The sequence below is a fragment of the Saccopteryx leptura genome, chromosome 1 (genome assembly GCF_036850995.1).
Source record: "Saccopteryx leptura isolate mSacLep1 chromosome 1, mSacLep1_pri_phased_curated, whole genome shotgun sequence".
NCBI lineage: Eukaryota > Metazoa > Chordata > Mammalia > Chiroptera > Emballonuridae > Saccopteryx > Saccopteryx leptura.
In genome coordinates, this window is record NC_089503.1 from 286,884,800 (window position 1) to 286,897,138 (window position 12,339).

The following is a 12,339-nucleotide window of genomic DNA, read 5'->3' on the forward strand; positions in this document are numbered from 1 at the left end:
TATTATCTGTGAGACTATGGGCATATTAACCTTTCAATACATCAGTTTCTTTGCCCATAAACCAAGGTAAGAGGTACCTATTTCAAATAATTATGGTGAGAAATACACATAGAGAGCTTATAGCAATGCATGGCACAGAGTAAGCACTCAATGCCTATTACTATAGTGATTGTTTTACTAAAGAAGAAACTCCAGCCCAGAGAGGTAAAGTGACTGATCCAAGGAGACACAGTACGTTAGTGGCAGCAGCTGGGTTCCAAGTGTGTCACACCCAAGCAACTCTATTTCTAGTATTCTCCACTGCATCATGAAAACCTAGTTTAGTTCAAATTATTCTTTTTTTTTCTTTTTTTTAATAATTTTATTTTTTTAATGGGGCAACATCAATAAATCAGGATACATATATTCAAAGATAACATGTCCAGGTTATCTTGTCGTTCAATTATGTTGCATACCCATCACCCAAAGTCAGATTGTCCTCTGTCACCTTCTATTTAGTTTTCTTTGTGCCCCTCCCCCTCCCCCTTTCCCTCTCCCTTTCCCCCCTCCCCCCAAAACCACCACACTCTTATCAATGTCTCTTAGTCTCACTTTTATGTCCCACCTACGTATGGAATAATGCAGTTCTTGGTTTTTTCTGATTTACTTATTTCACTTCGTATAATGTTATCAAGATCCCACCATTTTGCTATAAATGATCCGATGTCATCATTTCTTATGGCTGAGTAGTATTCCATAGTGTATATGTGCCACATCTTCTTTATCCAGTCTTCTATTGAAGGGCTTTTGGTTGTTTCCATGTCCTGGCCACTGTGAACAATGCTGCAATAAACATGGGGCTACATGTGTCTTTACGTATCAATGTTTTTGAGTTTTGGGGGTATATACCCAGTAGAAGGATTGCTGGGTCATAAGGTAGTTCTATTTGCAGTTTTTTGAGGAACCACCATACTTTCCTCCATAATGGTTGTACTACTTTACAGTCCCACCAACAGTGGATGAGGGTTCCTTTTTCTCCACAACCTCTCCAACATTTGCTATTACCTGTCTTGTTAATAATAGCTAATCTAACAGGTATGAGGTGGTATCTCACTGCAGTTTTGATTTGCATTTCTCTAATAACTAAAGAAGATGAGCATCTTTTCATATATCTGTTGGCCATTTGTATTTCTTCCTGGGAGAAGTGTCTGTTCATGTCCTCTTCCCATTTTTTTATTGTATTGGATTGTTTGTTTGTTTGTTTGTTGTTGAGTTTTATGAGTTCTTTGTATAACAAATTATTCTTATATAATTGTTTTTTATTTATTATTTCTTCAATCAACATCTAAAGGTCACAACGTACTAAAGATTATCAGGGTACTGGGTCACAGACATGAGCAAGACCCCGGTGTGTGCTTTTAGAACTTAGATTTCATTAAAAAAATAGCAGACTGGTGGCTAGTCACCAAAATTTTGATAAAATTAGGTGGTAAAATTATAAGTGAATTTTAGTTTCTTCAGTGTCACATTTTCATATTTTCCAAATTTCTTGCAGTGAATTTATTTAGCTTTGGTTTCTAGGGAAATTTTAATAGAAAGGAGAGAATTTTTTCTGAAGTAGATGACAAAGAAAACACCACACACACACACACACAGTGCTTTGACTCCTCATCTTCCCAGGTTCAGTAACTGAATTCTGTCCCTATGAGGATGAGACAGTGTAGATGTTTCATTAAAAACTGATGATGTCGCCTGACCTGCGGTGGCGCAGTGGGTAAAAGCGTCGACCTGGAACACTGAGGTCGCCGGTTCAAAACCCCGGGCTTTCTTGGTCAAGGCACATATGAGAGTTGATGCTTTCTGCTCCTCCCTCCCTTCTCTCTCTCTCTCTCTCTCTCTCTCTCTCTCTCTCTCTCTGTCTCCTCTCTCTAAAATAAATAAATAAAATCTTAAAAAAAAACTGATGATGTGACAGTAGATTGCTTCAGTCTCTCATATCTTTCCTTCTTCCTCGCCCCTAGCACTAGTTTGATAGTAGTAAAAAAGCCTGTTTGTGAGGAGCCATTCCCAGCAATGGCTTGTGTCCCTGTGACCATGACCTCCCAGCAGCCTAACCCTCAGGGAAGGCAGGACGGCGAGGCCCAGGAACCCCTTTCAGTAATAAGACCAGAAAGACACCCATTGTCCCCAACAGAATCCTCCACTCGCCCTGGCCTTCTCCCACCCTCCCATGTGTCTTTCACTCCCAAGCCCTCCTGCCAGTTTCAAACTCTCTTTCCGCAGCAGCTTGTAAAGAAGGGCTGGGCTCTAGAGGTAGAGTCTTGGAGTGCTGAGGCATCTGGTCTGGTGGCATATTTTCAAAGAGAAACCTTGGGAGCCACATCAGGAGAGAAGCATACACGCTCCTGCTGCCCTCTCAGGGTAAATGTGAAAAAAGCAGGGACTTCTCTTAAGGTGCTGAAGTAGAGGAATGTTTGGTTCTTCTGCATTCTCACATCAGCTTTAAGAGGCAGTGGATTGAAGGGGATGGAGCTCCTGAGAACAGGACTCAGAAAACAGAAGTTCTCATTTTCCTCTCTGACTGCTTGGCAATGGGGTGAGCTAGTGATCTGCTCTCCTGCATTTCAACCCTACAGTCAGTAGAGAGCATAACCTTCCAATGGACCTAATACATCTCACCTTCCATGTACTTTTGGAGATATATGGTTTGGAGAGAAAATGTTAAATGCTTTAAACTTTTAACACACACACACACACAGGTACCATATAAAGCTAAGTTATGTATACATATTTTAAAAAAATAAATGCCAGCCCAGGATCTCTAAAGGCTCACAATTAAACATTGAAACATCACTGAGCTCATTTTATAAAACAAAGTTATCAAGTCTGGGAAGGAAATCGGATCTGCTCTGGCTGAAGCGCCAGTTTATTGTGCCCTCTGGATGGGATTAAGACATTAAGCCTGTTTCTTTCCATGGCTGTGAGCTGGACAATTTTAAGTCTGCGGATAGCAAGAGGTTTAGGAGTCTAAAACCACACAGGGCTGGAGAATGCAGCTCTGTCTGGTGTCTTCTCAGGCTTAGCAAACAAGTTGGGGTAATCTACCTTTCTGCTCCGTGCTCCGATTTTCCCTCGTTTGGAAGGTGCATGAGGTACATTCACTTTCCACATGAGTCAAGAACTGAGCAAAGCCATATGTCCCCAGTAGAGCCATATATTCTTGGGAAAGAATGTCCCCTCTTGCCGAGTGCCACAGTCCATCTCAGACACGGCAGTGTTCCCCTCCTTCTCAAGCAGTAAGAGTCGACTTCTGAAATGATGCCATCTGGGGCAGGTTTTAAGTCTGAACTGGCATAAATGCTTTTAGTGAATGTATGTAGCAGAGCTTTTCAGGACTAGATATAAGGAGAAATCTCTTAAGGTAGGTCTGACCCCCCAGGAGCCCTGGGGGAAAAAAACTAAGAATAGCTTGAACTTGTTTTTGCTCAAATTCACTTAGTCAAAAAGAATCTCAAGCGTGTCCCCCAAAGCTGTGACATGTGTAGGGGATGTCAGTGCTCATATTGGCAACCGCTGCTTGAGAGGGAAATTGATTCAAAATATATTCAATAGTATTTTTCAAAGTGTGTTCCTTGCCACTCCCGTGTGAAATCGGAGGATTTCCCAGAAATGTTGCCTCTTCCCCGTCGCTTCTCTGCTATGTCCTGCTCTTCCTCTCATAGGCTCTTTTCTTTCTGCTCTTGTTAGCCTTTTTAAAACCTTCTCAGCGAGATGTAACTTTAATATAGTGAGGAGTCTCTAAAATTCCCTTAGTCTTCCCCTTTCTTGTCTCTTAGCGAGCTTGTCCCGAGACCGCTTTTGGAAGATAAAACTGATGAAACTTCAAGTTTCCAAAAATACAGGCCCTTGGCCTGACAATTCCAGCTGAGTGCAAAGTCTTGCCAACAAAATGCTGTAATGGACGTGGTTATAGAAGAGGCATGGGTGTGTGACAATGACATTTGAACTTGGCAGGTGAAATAAACCTGCCCTGCCACCGTGAACAGTTACCAGATTGATGCTAATTGCTTTGATCAACTTGTTCAGGCAGTTGGGATGTGTATAGATGATCAAAATGGCTAAAAGAACAGACCTCCCAAGCTATGTCTGCATGACTATGGCTTCATAGGCAGAGAAGAATTGCAAGCAAACAAAATAAGAAGCAAAAAGATCCTGTCTTTCTCCCACTAAAATCAACTGCAATACCAGAAGGAAGATCTTAAAGGTACATATGTCGCCATCTTCTCGTCTGCCCCTCACGCTACTGAGTGCATGATTCCTGCTGCTTAATGGATCATTTGAGGTACTGAACATTCATAAGTAATGAAAAATTAGCAGCCCCTCCCTTTGCATAGAGCGGGCAGCAGGTCCAGTAGGTAGATGCTGTTAGATAGCAGGACTCCATTAAAATCTAGTATATTTAATCAATGAAGTGTCCAATTTCCAAATAAAAGCATCTGGTGTCCTCCTCCAAGATTTCCCCCCTCAAACTCAGCTGCTGGTCAGAGTACCCTCTAGCTCAGCCTCCACAGCTATAAGAAAAACAATGAAAAGATATTTTTTAATTTGCCCAAGGAAATCGTTGTGGAAAGGGGGCCAGGCAGCCCAATCTGGAGGGTCTTAAGACGTATTCCCCACTAGGACTGTGGTCAGCAGAGCGCGTAGGGACACTCCAGGGGTTACCTTGGAGACCAAGTCAGTGCTTTCAGGCTCACAAATTGTTTCTTCGTGACAACAAATAAAAGCTAAGTAAAGTGGCCTGATAATTTAGCCTCATTGGAAATTCTTTCTGGTTAAATTTTAGGGTAATTAGTTGAACATTTTTATAGGGCTTACAAGGCTTAAGTGACTTCTTTCAAATCCTTAAGACACGCACACTACACAAGGTGGCATTTGCCATTTCAAACACGCAGATGCCAAGTCCACCCTTGTCCTTGTGGGTGGCATTTGGGAGGGAGGTGTTTCGAGGCCCTCAAACCTGGCAGACTCTGTGGTCTCAGCGTTTTCAGCTCTTCTTGCCTAGCACGGCTGGCTGAATGCTGACGAGCACACAAAGCTCCTTTCCAGACCCCACACTGATCATCCTCTTTGGTTCACACACTAGGTTTCAGCCAAATTATAGTGCTATTCGGTGTGATTTGTTCAGTTACATTTTTCTAGTTATAATTTCACCTTAGCCATACTTGCCTGTGACCCAAGCATCTTAAATTAGACTTGGGGGGTCCATAAATCTCTGCCACCTTTTGTGACTATTTAGGGAGAGGTCACATCCACAGAGGCTCCAACTCTATTCTTCCTAATTTTTATTCTTTAATTAATTAATTAATTTTTGAGAGAGAGATAATGGCAGGAGGAGAGAGACAGGAACATCAAGTTGCTCCTGTGTGTGCCCTGACTGGGGAATCGAATCAGCAACCTCCGCTTCAGATTGACGCTCCAGAGCAAGGCTTAACTTTTATTGATTTCTAGAGAAACAGAGAGAAGAAGGGGGAGAGAGGGGTGGGGAAGGGAAGCATTTGTTGTTCTACTCAATCATGAATTTTTTAGTTGCTTCCCATGTGTGCCCCGACTAGGGATCGAATCTGCAAACTTGTTGTTTTAAGACGACAGGATTAACCGACTGAGCTAACCAGCCAGAGCAATAATTTTTATTCTTAAATGAAGACTTTGTTTTGATGTTCTGGGGATGTCTTCATATACACCCCTTCTACTAAGAACTTGTATTTGAAGATGGAGGCATGACGCCCTCCATATGCCCTTCCTCTGGATTGTGTGTGGGCAGCACCTGCCTGTTACTGAGGGGAAAGCCACTAGAAACCAACCACGCATGGGGAAATTCCCTCCCACCATCCCACAGACCTCAGAAAGCACACACAGAGTTCACGACCCCTCCCTCTAAATGTCCTTTTACCATTTCATTTCTGATTGTTAAAAAAAAAAGGAGTCGGCCCTGGCTGGTTGGCTCAGCGGTAGAGTGTCGGTCTGGCGTGCGGGGCACCCGGGTTCGATTCCCAGCCAGGGCACATAGGAGAAGCGCCCATTTGCTTCTCCACCCCCCCTCCTTCCTCTCTGTCTCTCTCTTCCCCTCCCGCAGCCGAGGCTCCATTGGAGCAAAAGATGGCCCCGGCGCTGGGGATGGCTGCTTGGCCTCTGCCCCAGGCGCTAGAGTGGCTCTGGTCGCGGCAGAGCGACACCCCGGAGGGGCAGAGCATTGCCCCCTGGTGGGCAGAGCGTCGCCCCTGGTGGGCGTGCCGGGTGGATCCCGGTGGAGCGCATGCGGGAGTCTGTTTGACTGTCTCTCCCCGTTTCCAGCTTCAGAAAAATACAAAAAAAAAAAAAAAAGAAAAGAAAAGGAGTCATTGACTTGGAACAAAATTCCAATAATGCATGAAAAAATATAAATAAGAAAATTAAAATCAGCCTGACCAGGCGGTGGCACAGTGGATAGAGCGTCAGACTGGGATGCAAAGGACCCAGGCTCGAGACCCCGAGGTCTCCAGCTTGAGCGCAGGCTCATCTGGTTTGAGCAAAGCTCACCAACTTGGACCCAAGGTCTCTGGCTCGAGCAAGGGGTTACTCGGTCTGCTGAAGGCACATATGGGAAAGCAATCAATGAACAACTAAGGTGTCGCAACAAAACACTAATGATTGATGCTTCTCACCTCTCTCCTTTCCTGTCTGTCTGTCCCTATCTATCCCTCTCTCTGACTCTCTCTCTGTCTCTGTAAAAAAATAAATAAATAAAATCATCCACAACCTCGCCTCTGAGATAATTATTGTAAACGTTCTTTCGTATATATGTATACATATATAGAATATCACCCAAGATAATGTACATGCTGCACTGACATCTGCTATTATCACAAAATAGGTCACAAGTGTTCCTCTAGCATCTAGCTCAACCCCACCAGTTCCTATGTCACCAAATCTAAAGTTATCTGTTATTTGTAATGGCTACAAAGTATTCTGCTACATGCATCTACCATAAAGTATTTTCTAAATTCCCTGTTAATGGACAATGGATAGTTATGTTGCTTTGATTTTTTTTTTTGCCACCATAAACAATAGTGTGGTGAAAAACCTTGTACATAACTTTCTGCACATGTAATGACATATTTGTCCTCTTTTTAAATACTCTATCCCCCAATCATTGGATTAGCATAAAGTACAGATTTCATCACTCAGTTGTGTGCAATCTTAGAAAACTTAATCACTCTGGACCCCAGCCCTCATGATCTTGAGCGCTCCTTTTAGCATTAACATTTTACGATGGTCACTTTCCCAGTTCTAAAACTCATATAAGGCCCTGGCCGGTTGGCTCAACGGTAGAGCATCAGCCCAGTGTATGGAAGTCCTAGGTTCAATTTCTGGTCAGGGCACACAAGAACAGCAACGATCTGCTTCTCCACCTTGCCCCCTTCTTTCTCTCTCTCCTTCTCTCTCTTTCTCTCTCCACCCTCCCCCCACAGCCATGGCTCTAATGGTTCAGCAAGTTGGTCCCAAGCACTGAGGATGGCTCCATGGCCTCACCTCAGGCACTAAAATAGCTCCGTTGCCGAGCAATGGAGCAGTGGATCCAGATGGGCAGAGCAGCGGCCCCAGACAGAGGTTACCAGGTGGACCTCAGTTGGGGTGCATGTGGGAATCTGTCCCTCTGCTTCCCTGCCTATCACTTAAAAAAGAAAAAAACTCATGTTAAGCATGCATGAATGTATGACAACCACCTCTCTTTAGCTTCTTCCTTCGCTTTTTAATCTCATCCACTATGATCAACAGTTCATACTATTGTCCTTCTGATCTTGCATGTGAGAACATAGATCCAAATGGGATTGCTGAACCCTAAATATATAGGGCTGGTTATTTGCCAGGAATTTGAGATTTTAAAGATACTTTAGTCCTTGCTAAAGTCCATGAACTGCTTCGTAAGTGTTCCCAGCTCGAGCACACACACCCACTTCCGAAAATTTCAGGCTCATGACATCATTTCACTCTCATTGTATTCCTTAATTCCATAGTTCAGGATGTGACCCTAGCCAGTTGCACAGGATGAAGACCACACTGAACTCAGACAGGTCACAGGACATGTGACAGTGATCTGTCCCTGAGGAGCTTAAAGTTCCTTGCCTCCTGGTACCGTGCAGTGCCCTCATCCAACGGGATGCCATGAAACAGAGAAGTCTGTACTGGCAGGGCTCTCACCAAGGAATTTCCAGCCTTAGCAAGGCCTGTACAACATGGTGGCAAGATGACAGCTGCACTGACTCCTTAGCTCCGTGCTGGCTGGCTGATGGGCGGGGCAGCCGGGCGGACTCACTGAGCCCTGGCTGGGGGACTGTCCGGAGCCTGCTGAAGGAGTGCCCTTGGAGCAGCTCTGAGGATCCAGGTCCAGAATAGTATAGACTCCAATAGGGAGGCCTGCTCAAAATAATAACAAGAGTAAAAATTTACTTTTGCATAGCATCCTTTGGACATACATCCCCTGAATTTTAACCTTTTTAAAAATCCTTAATGGACAAGTAAAATTGAGGCTCAGAAAAACCTCATTGCTTGACCAAGGCTACAGAACTGTTAAGGAACAGCATCTAGATTTCTTAGGGGTGTGTGTGTGTGTGTGTGTGTGTGTGTGTGTGTGTGTAACTCTTTCTTTGCTATCACTTTTCTCTTTCCTCTACTTACCTTTTTATGACTCGTGGAAGCTACAAAGGGTCTGCTGTAGATCCAGCATTGTCCAAAAAGGTGGAGAGCTCCCAGTATGTAAGCTGATTTTGAACTGCTCCAGTTGACCTCCTATACACACAAGGAGCAGCTTGTGACTCCAAGAGACCCTCCCCCCAACCTTTGCCAGTGTTCTCTGAGTGGGAGAAGTGTTCTCTGGGTTCCTCCTTCCAGGCTTCTCTTGCATGCCCTGGGATCTGATGAGAACCAACCTCCCTAGGGAACTGGCTTGTGTATCCTGCTCTCTCTACCAAATTCAGTGTAGTGAACCAGCTCAAGTTTGTATTCCAGGCACCCTTTGGACATACTGGAGACTTTCCTCCAGACAGAACTCTTAGTTGAAGTCAAAGAATTAAAGATTATAAGGGCTTTGCCTGACTGTGGTGGTACAGGGAATAGAACATCAACCTGGAATGCTGAGCTTCCCAGTTTGAAACTCTGAGGTTGCTGGTTTGAGTACGGGCTCACTGGTTTGAATGCAAGGTCACTGGCTTGAGCAAGGGGTTACTGGCTCAGCTTGCCCCCCCCCCTTCAAGGCATGTATGAGAAGCAATCAATGAACAACTAAAGTGAAGCAACTACAAGTTAATCTCATTCTCTCTCCTCCTTCCCTGTCTCTTCCTTCCTCTTCCTCTCTCTCTCTCTCAAATAATAATTAAAAAAAGAAAAAAGATTAGCCTGGCCTATGGTGGTGCAGTGCCAACCTGGAATGTTCAGGTTGCCCATTCAAAACTCTAGGTTTTCCCAGTCAAGGCACATATGAGAAGCAATCAATGAACAACTAAAGTGAAGCAGCTATGAGTTGATACTTCTCACTCCCCCACCCCTCTCTCTCCTCTTTCTGTAAAATCAATGAATAGAATCTTAAAAAAAAAAAAAAAAAGATTATAAGGGCTTTATGACTGAAAGTATACACCTGGTGAATAAGTCAATGGGGGGATTTAAGGATTTATCTTCTCAAATCTTCTCAAGAGAGAACATAAATTATTTTCTCTGAAAATATCTAGAGGGGCTACCATCCATGCAATTTAAAAAGAAGTTATGGTCAGAGAAATGGAAGTAACAGTGATATTTAGAATGAGGGAAAAACACTTAAGGTCTATCTGGGACAGTGGAGCTCCAGTCTCCACGTTCCAGAGCCGCCATAGTGTGGGAAATCCACATAAGGGGAATGCAGAGGCTCGGGTGATGAAGACCACAGCCCCACTTGAGAGAGGGCTGGAGGAGCATTCTTCTGATTAGAAGGGGGGCATCCATCTATGCACATCCCCAAAAAAGCAACACAGAAGTCAGTAAAAGCTCAATCCTCTAGGCTGCAGCAAAGTAAGGGCACAGGAGGGTAGGAGTCCTTCTTTATTCATAGATGCATCCCAAGTAGCTAGAACGGTTCCTGGCACTTGGTAGACATCTGGTAAATATTTGTTGAGTGAATGAAACAAAACCTTTGAAAGGATTTGAGTAAAAAATGTGAGATACTCTCAGAAAGTAAATAGAGTGAGTAATAGCATGTAGTCCTTGCCCCTTAATTAATCCACCAAACAATAATAATAATACCTGAAAGAAAACAGATCATTCACCACAACAGTGATGAGTAACCTAAAAATGCACAGGCAGACTCAGATTACAACTATTGCAACACATAAGACAGACAGCTAGAGGGGAGGAACTGGGGAAGCCATGGACCATGGCAGTACTCACGTATGCTGACCATTTTAATAGAGGGCAGAGGAAAAACATGACTGCAAAAAAGGAATATGTCATAAACGTGAGCAAGCCATATGGGCTTCCAACTGTCACAAAACTTTATAAAGCATCACAGAGGGTATCAGGTCACAGAAATCACTGGATTGGAGACAAGGCTCAGCCCAACGAATCCAAAAGCAGAAAATTCGTGACCTTCTCTCTCACACGTGCACTTCTGTATTTCTTATTAACAGAGCCTTCCCTGACAGCCCACTTCCTAAGACTGGAAGAGGTGATCCTTTGTGCCCCCAGATCTCTCTGTGCTTACCCTCCAACAGACCTTCTCACTAAATGCTGGGTTCCTCCACAGCAAAGTACTATGTCAGTCCTCAATGGATCTCAGCCCCTAACCCAATACCTTGCATACTGTACCTACTCAATAAACAATTGTTAAAAAGTTAAACAAATTAATGGTTGCATCATAGACCCAGTCAATTTAGACTCCTCCTTCTGCCGCCCTCCGTGTCCCAAATCCCCGAGTTCGAGTTAATCCAGTTAAAGTGTATTCAGGCCTGGCCGCATCTCTTCATATCTATTGCTATGGCCTTTGCTCAGGGCTTCTTTGGTCTAGATTCTTACGTGGCCCCCTAACATTGGTCACCTTACCTCTGAACACTCTATTCTAGACTGTCCTCTGTACCCAAGGTGGTGAATTAGCAGGCACACACATATAGTTTGTTTGGCTCTGAAGAAGTTCTAAAAAATAATCTGAATTAGTTTTCTACATTTTAAAATTAAGAAATTTCAAATATAATTTTGGTTTTCCAAATTTTTTTTAAAAATCAGACAGACTGGCAACAAAGGGACTCCATCCCCACGTGGCAGCACTGAACTGGGAAGAGCTGGAGGCGTGGGGCCTGCCACCTTCCAGAGATGCCTTCTCCACACACGGCCAAATTCTTTGGCTTTACGGGCCTGATTCCCTGTAGGCATGAGGGTTTGTGGCTCCCACTGTCCCCTGCCACCTGAGTTATCTGTATGAAACCCAGATCTTACCAAATCAGATCACATGACTGCAATCTAACTTTGCTGGCAGAATAAAATCAGGGCATGCAAGGCCCATCACACTGGCCCCGTCCGCTTGTCAAGCCTATGCCCTCTTGTTACCCACCCTGCACCTTGAACATGCTGGGTTTTTTCTCATCCCCGAGGCTTTGCTCAAGCTCTAGTCTCTAGTTTGAGTGCCTGGCCTTATGCTGCAGTGGTAGAAGGAGTGTGCTGGAAGCATACTGCTTAGATGCTAACCCTCTCTAAGCCTTCATTTCCTCATTTGTAAAATGGGGATAATACTAGTTGACTCCTCATGGGATTATTGGGAGGAGGAAATAAATAATACTCGTAAAATTCTTCATAAGGGGCCTGGCACGTAGCAAGGGCTTAACAAGCGATACCCGTGGTATTGTTGCTATTGTCCTGCCTTCCTCTCCCTGAAGAAATGCTGCTCTACCTCCATAGCCAGTTCAAATGTCACCTTCTCAATGAGGCCCTCTCCAGCCCTCCACCCCACCCAAGGTAGAGTGAGTAATCCCTCCCCATGAGCCAGCGGGTTCTGCACATACCTCTAGGATGGCATGGACCACACTCTCACCCTTAGCTGACCTGTGTCCATCCCTCTGTGCACCACTCACTTCCTAAAGGCTAAGTTGGCCATCTTCGAACACCCAGTGTCTGGACATTGTAGCTATTGTGTTTCTTCAATTAGTTGTGTTGGAGGTGAAGACAGAAAGAACCATAGGATCAAGCAATTGTTTCCCAGAGTTGTATACACCAAAGAGCATCATGGGATGCCATGTGCCACTAGAATGTTGTCAATAAAAGACAATAAAAAGGAGAAGGACAAATTTGGAGCATTAAGAGAAAGCT

General features: G+C 44.2%; 1 long non-coding RNA gene across 1 annotated transcript; it reads right to left on the bottom strand.

Annotated features, from left to right (window-relative positions):
• Positions 1-7,955: 7,955 nt before the first annotated feature.
• On the bottom strand, positions 7,956-11,548 carry LOC136389342 (uncharacterized). Its single transcript, XR_010748299.1, has 3 exons — positions 11,473-11,548; positions 8,695-8,805; positions 7,956-8,433 (listed from the first exon to the last, which is right to left on the bottom strand). It is a non-coding gene; the product is annotated as an uncharacterized lncRNA (long non-coding RNA).
• Between the last annotated feature and the right edge of the window lie 791 nt (positions 11,549-12,339).